The 10,498-nt window shown below is 40.4% G+C and overlaps 1 pseudogene; it reads left to right on the top strand.

The window, feature by feature from the left end:
* Positions 1-7,469: 7,469 nt before the first annotated feature.
* LOC147436226 (outer envelope pore protein 16, chloroplastic pseudogene) lies at positions 7,470-7,924 on the top strand (annotated as a pseudogene).
* The last annotated feature ends 2,574 nt before the right edge of the window (positions 7,925-10,498 follow it).

Here is a 10,498-nt window from a genome sequence, read left to right as displayed (position 1 = left end):
TTATGATCTCTCTCTCTCTCTCTCTCTCTCTCTCTCTCTCTCTCTCTCTCTCTCTCTCAAATGGATCGGAACCATATGAACTAGTAGTTGGGCAAGAATTCCTCAAGAAGAGGTGATCACAAATGGATCTAGGAGGGCCAGTAGTTCTGTTTGAAGTGGGAAGAAATAATAGATGAGATACTATGAAATGAGGGAGATGGCGGAGCCATGAGAAAAATGGGGTCAAAGAAAACATGAGGAGGAGGTGGACGTAGTGCTAGAAATTGCAACCCTTCCCACCCTTCCTTAGGGATCTAGTGTTGCACATGCATGGCACTTTGTGACAGGCCTTCCCGAAGAAGAGCAAGCTAGTGTGAGACCCCTTCCACTACAACACGTCGCGCGAATACCGGCGCACATATCGACCAAAATAAACTAGTTATAAAAAATTTGCCATTCGGTATGGCTGTCGATATGAGTGTTGATTATACCATCACGTTGGTATGCTCATTCGCATAGAAAACGTTGGTATATCTGCTGGAATATAATATGTATATATCGACGCGCATACTGATGCTAAAACACGCAAAATGTTTTTGAGCAGAGAAGGCTGGCATCCAATGTTGCATGTACTGTAGCACCAAAAACATCCCTCTCTATTTAAAGGAGAGAGTGCAAAAACAACCGCACTCCACCTTCGTTTTCCCTAAAGACTCCACGGATATGTGAGTACATATTGACCATGATGAGATCCACGAAACATAACCATAACAATACTCGCAAACCATAACCATAACAATACTCACAAACCATTACTTGCAAACCATAACCATCATGTAAATTGCAAAACACAACCATAGTTAAATTTTGAAACCATAACCATAACCTCAAACCATAACCATAACTAAATACTGAAACCATAATTGAATTCTAAAACCATAACCATCATTGAATTTTTAAACCATAACTGGATTATGAAACCATAACCATAACCATAGTGTAACGAGCAAAACATAACCATAATTGAATTTTGAAACCATAACCATAACTTCAAACCATATTTCTAACTAAAATAATTACAATAACCATCGTGAAAATCTCAAAATATAATCATAACCATCATGTTAGTTGCAAAACATAACTGTAATCGGTTTATGAAACCATAACCATAACCATAACCATAATTGAATTATGAAATCATCACTTTCAGCATAACCATAACCATAACCTCAAACCATGACCGAATTTTGAAACCATAACCATAACCATGGTGTAAATCGCAAAATATAATCATAACCAAATTTTGAAACCATAACCATAACTATAATCAAAACGAACATAACCATAGACGTAAGAGCTATAGTTTAAAAGTATATATGAACCAAAACATAAGTAGCTACACATCAACATGTACAAATGAAAAGATATACATCAACCAAACTGATCAAGGTAGATCCTCCAAGTAGACGGCCTCTCCCTCATCCTGAAGCTGTAAAAGAGCTGATAATCCATGTTTGAGTCCATATTTCTTCTCTCTACATGTTGAAGGACGCTTCATAGCAAGCTCTTATAATATAAACACTTAACCATAAGATAAACAATCGAAAAATATATGTATAGATGCTATTTATATAGTGTATATGGAACTTCCAAACTCATGTTGAAGAGTCTCTTAGCCTCCACTCCCAAAATAAGAAGATCCTACAAACTCCACGCATGCTCTCGTTACATCTCATTGTTGCTCAAACTTGTTTAGACACTCCTACTACTCTCGAGCAATCCTTGCCCACTCCTATGTGTACAACTATGCCAATTTTGGCTCGTCGGATTTGTATCTGTCTCGTGCTTCAGATCAACGATGTGACATTGTCGCAATAGCCACTCCCATGATCTAGCCATTGGAGATTGGGTCATATCCCTCTGTTGGCCTGTACTCTCTGTGAATAGCATCAATGATGTGATTCTTTCTCTCTACATCCTGATTTTTCCAATGCTCCACACAGAGTGCCCAGATTGCATTTTACAAAGTTGAAAAACCCTTTGATGCATGGCCTTTTTGGCCCTATCCATAACTGGTGTCCCATCCTTGGTCTTGCACAACTTGCTAGGATCAAACCCATGTGATCCCCAAGGTATACGTGAGGTGTACCTGCCGGTGTACTATCTATTGAAGAGAGAGATAGATGCTCTCTTGGAGGTGTGGACGCATCAGTAGCACCACTACCACAACACCCACCTCCACCACATGAACAACGAGATTTGCATCGTCTTGAAGGGAAACAAGAAAGCACAGTCTCTCGTGTAGATCGAACAATCAGTGTAACTGGGACGCTAGCCCGAGGTGTGATGCCACATGTTGGTGGGATAGGAACGTTGTTCTGTACACTGATCCGATTTGGAGCAGCCAAAGTTGAACGGCTTTACACGGCCTACCCTAACGCTCTAAATACGGCCATCTATTAGCATCCAAACCAAAAGTCACTAACCCTAAGTGGCTAGCCCTAAGTAGATGAAATGGCTAAACGCTATCCTAATCCGATTTGGAGCGGCCTAACCTATACGGCTTTACTTAGTCTACCTTAACTGTCTTCATGTTGCCATCTATTAGCGGCCAAATACTAAGCCGCTACACCTAAGCGACTAGCCTCGGTCCTAAGCAGACTGAAATGGCCAAACGCTACCCTAACCCAATTTCGAGCAGCCAAACTTAATGCGACTTCATACGGCCTACCCTAACCATCCAAACACTGTCATCTATTAGTGGCCAAACCAGACCCGCTAACCCTAAGTGGTTAGCTCTAAGCGTATTGAAATGGAAAAACACTGTCCTAATTTGATTTGAAGCAACCTAACCTAAGCATCTTTATGCAGCCTACCCTAATCGTCCAAACGCGACTATTAGCAGTCACCCTAAGCCGTTAACCTTAAGCGGCTTTACACGGCCTACTCTAACCGTCCAAATACGTCCATACATCTAAAAGCCACTAACCCAAAGCAGCTAGCTCTAAGCGGAGTGAAACGACCCTAAACAGATAGAAATGGTCAAACGCTAAGTTAAGCTGACTGAAACATGCAGCTAGCCAATCCTAAGCGACAAGTTCGTAACTAATTAAAATGGTCAAATCCTAACACTTGAACCTAAACGTTTAGGTCTAAATGGATTAAAATGTTGCCCAACGGTATTAAACGAACAAGTTTTAATTTAAACATGAACAAAGTAACAATTTTTTTAAAAAAAGTATAAATTGATTTAAACCAAATAAAAATAACTCAATGATTTCTTTTCAAACTTATTTTTAGCACAAATTTTTTATTATTTTTTATTTTGAATGATAATATATGATTAAAAATATTATATTTATTGTCTAAAAATGTTTAATATATTTTTAAATTTGTGCGTGTGTGCGTGTGCGTGTGTAGTGTGTTAAATTATGTGTTGTGCATCTATATTAATTTATGTGTTTATGTGCATGTGTGTGTGTACAAAATAAATGTACGAAGTAATCTCACCTTCTTGTTGCCGACGAGTGTATGAGTGCAGATTTGAAGTCCGATAAGTCCTACATCAGTAGACCTGAAGCAAGGGGGAAGATGAGAAGAGAACCCGTGATTCTGTTTTTGCAAGTGGTGTCGGTGCGGGTGTTGGTATGCTCGTCGATAGACGTGTCGGTATGCGCATCGATAAGCTCGTTCATATACGCATCAATATACATGTCAATAATTCAAAATTTATTTACTTGTTTAAATTGGCTCTCTTCCTCCAAGTTTAACAATGCATATATCGACGTCCATCATTGACGTCAATAATTTGACATCGTTAATGAAGCCATGTCTCGTAGTGTTCCCAATGGATGAGTCGTTTTGAAATAAGCCGTTGCTAGGAAGGGCAAGTTCCTTAAAATCCCCTTCAAAGAATTTTTTTACAAAGTATCAAAATATAAGATTAATACATGAGCTTAAGTTCTAAGGTGGTAAATATAAAGTTATATTTCTTAGAATTTGACTCCTAAGTCAAAAAAAAAAAGATAACACTTCAAAGTTCTAATGTGTTATTTTTACCTCAAAAAAGCAAATCGTTGCAGTAAGAGTTAGAATTTACAGCCCATTTCCTGGGAGCTTTATTCTACGATTGTAGGCAATCTTCAAATGCTCTTGTGATGCTTGTTGCCTGCGTGCTACTTCCAAAATTGAGCAGTCGCTAGGCTCTGTCTCTAACATCTTAGCCTCAGATGGATATGTGACTACGAGCTGTTGAGTTTGGGCATAAATCTTTGTGAGGTAGTGAGGAGACAATCCTTGAGCCTTGAGGAGATAGTTCACAACAATGAAAGGAGATGAGATCAACCATCCCTTGAGGGCTCAAAAGGACAACAATTGCGAGTGCTTTAAGATTTTTGGAATCCGAGTAAGGCCCTTGTCACATTGGACAGGTGACCACACCACTTTTTTGAAGGCGGCCAAGCAAATGCAGTCACATTGGGTCATTAGTTACACAATGTTCAATTTTCAACAAATTGGTAGTAGGCAGGTGGTAAAAAGTCCACGTTTCATGCTGACAAGCAGAGTTCAAAACTTGAAGTCTTTGTTCGCGCTCTCACTTTTAGTAGTTGGCTGCTTCAATCACAAGTTGGCCGGCCTCTCTTGCTCGTCCCTCTTGCAAAAGCTACAGGCTTCTTTTGCCAATGAGAGCCCGCCACCTCGGCATGGCATTTGCCTGCCCCTAGGGTGACATGAGCCTAAGACTCAACAAGACCCGGGCCCCCGTTCTAGCGACAAAGGTATCCTACATTTTATCTGCAACTTAAGACAAGTCGAAACCATATATATATATATATATATATATATATATATATATATATATATATATATATATATATATATATATATATATATATATATATATATATATATATATATATATATATATATATATATATATATATATATATATATATATATATATATATATATATATATATATATATATATATATATTATATATAATATATAGAGAGAGAGAGAGAGAGAGAGAGAGAGAGAGAGAGAGGAAGGGGGGGGGGGGGGGGGGGGGGGGGGGGGGGAGAAGAAGAGAGGTTTCAACGTCGTAGGAACAATCCCAAGAGACCTCAAAGATCTACTGGATGAGTCTTGAACTCAAGATGTGATAAGCTGATGTGTGTGTGTGTGTGTGTGTGTGTGTGAGAGAGAGAGAGAGAGAGAGAGAGAGAGAGAGAGAGCCCTCAAAATATTGTTGTTTTCCAAAAGCTTCGAAAACGTTACTTGACAAAGATAAGACAGTTCCAAAATCTCGCAGCTCCTTCGTCCACGTGGCATGGCTTTTCAAACGGCCGCATACTTATTTTTAACAGGTTGTGCGCGCTTTATTACAGGCAGCACTCATGAACAGCTCCCTCTCAGCAGCAGATGCAAAGCGAGGGTCTCTCTCCCCCGAGGGATTCACTATGGATTTCCGTATGGTAACACGTGAGTGTACAAGAGGGGGGTTTTTAGAGGTCAGACATAAGCCTATACAATAGGGGTAGCCCCCCATTATTTCAAGCTCGTACCGTATGCATAAGGGAGGGGGGGGGCCTATGCCATAAGAAACATACCCTAACAAGCCAATTAAAGAATCTTTCACATGAGGGTGTTGTTCTTGGTATTTCAAAGAGTTAATTTACTCCACTAGCAAACTAAGATAGCTATACCAATGAGAAAATATGGTACCTCCCTGTCCTTTTATTCTGTGTAGTCAGTAGGCATCAATATCTTGGACATTCAAATCCTCATTAGCCTCTTCAACAACATCATCATCAATACCACCGTCTGCATAGCCTGTGTCTCCACATCTGCACCCTCATTTTATTTATTGTTTTCTTCTTGCACATCGTCTAAGTCACTCTTCTCTTCTTCTTCTTCTTCTATGCAAACTCAGTAGCAACACCAATGGCATGATCAAGAGCTTCTCCTGCACCCATGATACCAGCTGTACAACCATCATTGTAATCTATAATAAGTTTCCCAATCTTTGCCTGTGCGTGCATTGTTTAGTAGATCTCCAAACTCTTTATTCTCATCTAGATCCTTGGTGTTGTCATTCTTAATCAAGGACAACTAGAACTTTATTAGCTACCCTATGTAAAATATCTTACGGTTGATCGCCATATATGTTGTTACGTTGCACCAAGGTCAACACGGTAGAGAAAGCTTCCCAATGTAGAAAAGCTAAGTAAATGCGATCTCTCTCTACACTATAGACAAAGGGGGAGGGAGTTCGTAAAAATGTACAAACATTAAAAAATTCTTGTAATCATGGCACTATTTTCACGGGCATAGCTTCTTCATTGACTTGGTCTCTTATGTCCACTATGAGCTGCAATGAGGGTGTTAGAGTTTTGGCATCTCAAGTGAACTACCCAAAGTGATCCCACTATTTATTCTGGCTTTTAGGTATTTGTTTTACTTATTTGTCAAAGTCTAGGTAGGGCAATTTATTGATTAGCGCACTTGGCAAGCAATTAGCATTTTTGATGAGCCTTGTGGCATTCTCTAGATCTGCCTAGCATTTTTGTTGGGTAGCAGGGGCACTCTTGGGCGACCTCTCTACGATGCAATTCCCTCCTCCGGACAACCTTACATAGGCTTTGTGGTCATGTAGTCACAGAGTGTAGAATGAGGATCTATTCGGAGTCGACTTGTCCACTGGATTGGAGGCTAGTTCATGGATTTGCTGTGTGTAGCCACAAACCCTCACTCGTTGTACATTTTTTGCTATTGCCCAGGGTCCTAGTTTGAATTTTCCTTGCCATATGTGTGAATCTGGATGCATTTAGGGTTTTATCCTGAAAATTTGTGAGGGAAGGTGAACGTTGCAAACCTGTTCGCTTTCTATGCAGGGGAGAAATGATGGAGCGGGCGAACTTAGGCGAGCAACAAGCGCAGAAGGGGCATTTCCTGAGTATGTTCACCTCCTGCGAGAGAGAGAGAGAGAGAGAGAGAGAGAGAGAGAGAGAGAGAGAGAGAGAGAGAGAGAGAGAGAGAGAGAGAGAGAGAGAGAGAGAGAGAGAGAGAGAGAGAGAGAGAGAGACCCCTCCACTCTCGCACCATCCTTCCCTTTGATGTAGAAACGCAAAGGATCTACTGTTGCGAGAGCCGTCATCGAAGTCAACATCGTTCTGCTGCTCGAGGTCTTTGTCTCTTCCTCTCGCGCTGGTTGTTTTGTCAACCCCTGCTCTGTTTTTTTTCTGTTGTTTTTCAATTTGTTGCAAGGGTTTCTTTGTTTTTGCTTGATCAGAGAGAGAGAGAGAGAGAGAGAGAGAGAGAGAGAGAGAGAGAGAGAGAGAGAGAGAGAGAGAGAGAGAGAGAGAGAGAGAGAGAGAGAGAGAGAGAGAGAGAGAGAGAGAGAGAGAGAGAGAGAGAGAGAGAGAGAGAGAGAGAGAGAGAGAGAGAGAGAGAGAGCGTTGTGACTCCAACACAATGAGCTCATCACAATGCAGTTGTTTGTTTTGCAGGTAGGTAGAATCATGCCTCGCGCGCGCGTCTTCAACCATGTACACTCACCCAGCATGGATGTGTTCATTGATATGGGCCATCCCTTACTGTGGATGGATTCTTGAAGATCGGAGTGGTTGGTGCTACTCATGCAGCCTCTCATGAAATTTTTGCTAGCTTGAAGAAGGAAACTGTTACAAAGCATGATCTGCAACACACGGCAAAAAGGATGGGCAAAGAAGGAGTACAATGGGGGGTTATTGCTGGTGTATATTCTGGGATGCAATATGGAAAGGAAAGAGTCAGGGGAAAGCGTGTTTGGAAAAATGCTTTATTGGGAGGTGCACTGACGGGAGCTCTTCTTAAATTTGGGGATAAGTCGTACAACCGGGATAAAATGATTGAGGGGGCTATAACTGGAGCCGCAGTTGCTACTGCTTCTGAATTTTACTGAATACTCTTGGAGGTTGAAATTCCAAATAAGGTTGGCAAATGTATTGGGCTTGTTAGAAGCTCCCGAGTTCACTCATGTGCAGTGTCTTTAGAGTTGAACATGAACATACATACACTGGTGCTTGAAGATCCTGCATTAGCAGCTGTATTTCAAACTAGAGAACTCTAGTAATTACTCTTTATGATTGTTATTGTAGTTTCTTCCACACCTATTGTCTGAGGTAGCATCCAGGGCAATTGGTTATGTGAGGGTCTTGTCTGTTGGTCAAGCACGTGCTAAGGCAGTTGGAATTTCGGTTTTGATCTATTTTATTACTATTGAATGTATTTTTTAATGCTAAGAACTACTGGACATACTCGCTCCACATCCAATATTCTCAAAAGAGAGAGAGAGAGAGAGAGAGAGAGAGAGAGAGAGAGAGAGAGAGAGAGAGAGAGAGAGAGAGAGAGAGAGAGAGAGAGAGAGAGAGAGAGAGAGAGAGAGAGAGAGAGAGAGTTTTGCAGGTGATACCATGTGCTGTATTTTCTTTGTTCAATAAGGTTCTCTGGGCATTACTTGGTCAATAAGGTTCTCTGGGCCTTTTGTGTCTATCTGGAGGCTGTTTCAGTTCTGCCTCAGCTTCGAGTGATGCAGAACACGAAGGTGAGTCACATCTTGCAGAATAACATGAATCTAATTAGTTTATTGTTTTGTTGTCACACCCTGATGCTCAAGTCTACACTTAATTCTTACTGCAGACATTCTAATAGTTTTAGTGGTAAAGAATTTTATCAAATGGTTTTCAAGGGGTAGGAAGGCTGTACAATACATGGGAGGTAAAGTGATGTCATAATCTGCAGGGTATTTATACACCATATACGCGATAAGCATGCTGGGGGTCAAGGGATGTCACAAACTGCAGGGTATTTATACACCATTTACGCGATAAGCATGCTAGGGGTCAAGGGATACTGCAGTTTAAGCTTCTTGTAGTCTATGACCACAAAGGCAGGTGGAGAGCCTGCTTCATGAGAGTGAACCTCTTGGGCAGTTTAGAATGGAAAGAGTTTGTAAGTGTATTCACTATCATGGAGATGTATCAAAATGATGCAAGTTATTGAACCTTTTACTGCCCACTATGTTTTTGCATTGGGAGTGGTCAGGTTTTTGAGCTGTCTCCATCGGATTTTCCAGGTGAGCTTCTATCCAACCATTATTGTCGTGTTGTGATGGCTTCTTAATGTATACACTTACATTGGTAAGTATTGTGCTCACAAATCTACGAATGGTATTGCTCATCTTCATTTGTCTACACCATAATTAAGCCAAATCTGGTGTAAGATCCCTGATCTTACAGGTATCTAAAACAATTAGATAATTATTTTAGAGTAAATTTGGTCATACAAGAAACATTAGACGTGTTTTTCACTTTGAGCACTCTCTACAGTGAACACACCCACATGGCACATTGTTTTTTGATTTGTTTCAAGTCTCGAGCTTACTTTTTGCTTTTGGTTACTTTTTGTACTTTATATGATCTAAGTATCCGTTTACGTCTAGGTAGTGCTAGATGTTTCAAGAGGATAGTCATATTGAGGCGGATTTACAAAAACCGCTTAAAAACAGATTTTGTGAAATCGGTGTGGTCTCACTGGGTTCTATGTACATCCGCTTGAACCAGAGGAAGAATGCTACTGATCATCCGAGTGGAGTGGCGGGCAAACACCAAAGCGAAGGCTTTCGCCAACAAAGGATGCGATTGTGAATGTGATGGTTGTGAAAATCAAGTGTTGTGACACATGCATGCTATACAAGCCTCCCCGTTGCTCACATTGCTCTATCTGCAATAATTGTGTGGATCACTTTGACCAGCATTGCCCATGGGCTAGACAATACATTGGACGAACGACTTATGAAAACTTCTGCTATCGCTACGACAAGAAGGCAAATCCTTATGATCAAGGAGTTTTTCACAACTTCAGGAACATTCTTTGCTTGAGTTTTGGAATGTCCAAGATAAATTTTTGTGCACAAGTTGAAGCAAAGGCAACAGATTTTTGGATGCTTCAGACAAAACCAAATAAAGTTGATGATGCTTTTGACCATATCAGCGAGAAAAGTTATAACAACATTGAGATTAGAGCGAAAGTCCCCTGGATGCCTACTGCTCTTGATGCTTCTGTTCAAGAAAGGAGTGTTATTCAGCAGACCTACGGGTGTTATTTAGAGAACAATCCATTTCATATGTGCCTCAAATCCCATGTGGGAAGCCTATTAAGTAGGTGGCTAGTATCATTTGTTTTGAGATTGAGATTTGTATCAGTTTACAAGGGAAATGATGTTCATCTTTTTACAAATTACATTGAATCGATTGGTTTATTATAATTTAGTATTCATTTTATTTGTTTCTTTTCATGGTTCTCTTAACATCTATTGCAAATGAAAACACACTACAACCTACACTTCTGTTCATTTGCACGTCAACATGTATTTTTGCAAAAGCATGTGCTTCTAGAATTGTTATGTTACTAATGTACATAAAATAACAGGTCATGAAATTCCGTACGAAATCCGTATGAAGGGGGATGGGTCATT

Source organism: Adiantum capillus-veneris, chromosome 18 (genome assembly GCF_014529385.1).
Source record: "Adiantum capillus-veneris isolate H3 chromosome 18, ASM1452938v2, whole genome shotgun sequence".
Lineage (NCBI taxonomy): Eukaryota > Viridiplantae > Streptophyta > Polypodiopsida > Polypodiales > Pteridaceae > Adiantum > Adiantum capillus-veneris.
The sequence above is the reverse complement of the archived record's forward strand: the minus strand, read 5'-3'. Positions and strand labels throughout refer to the sequence as shown.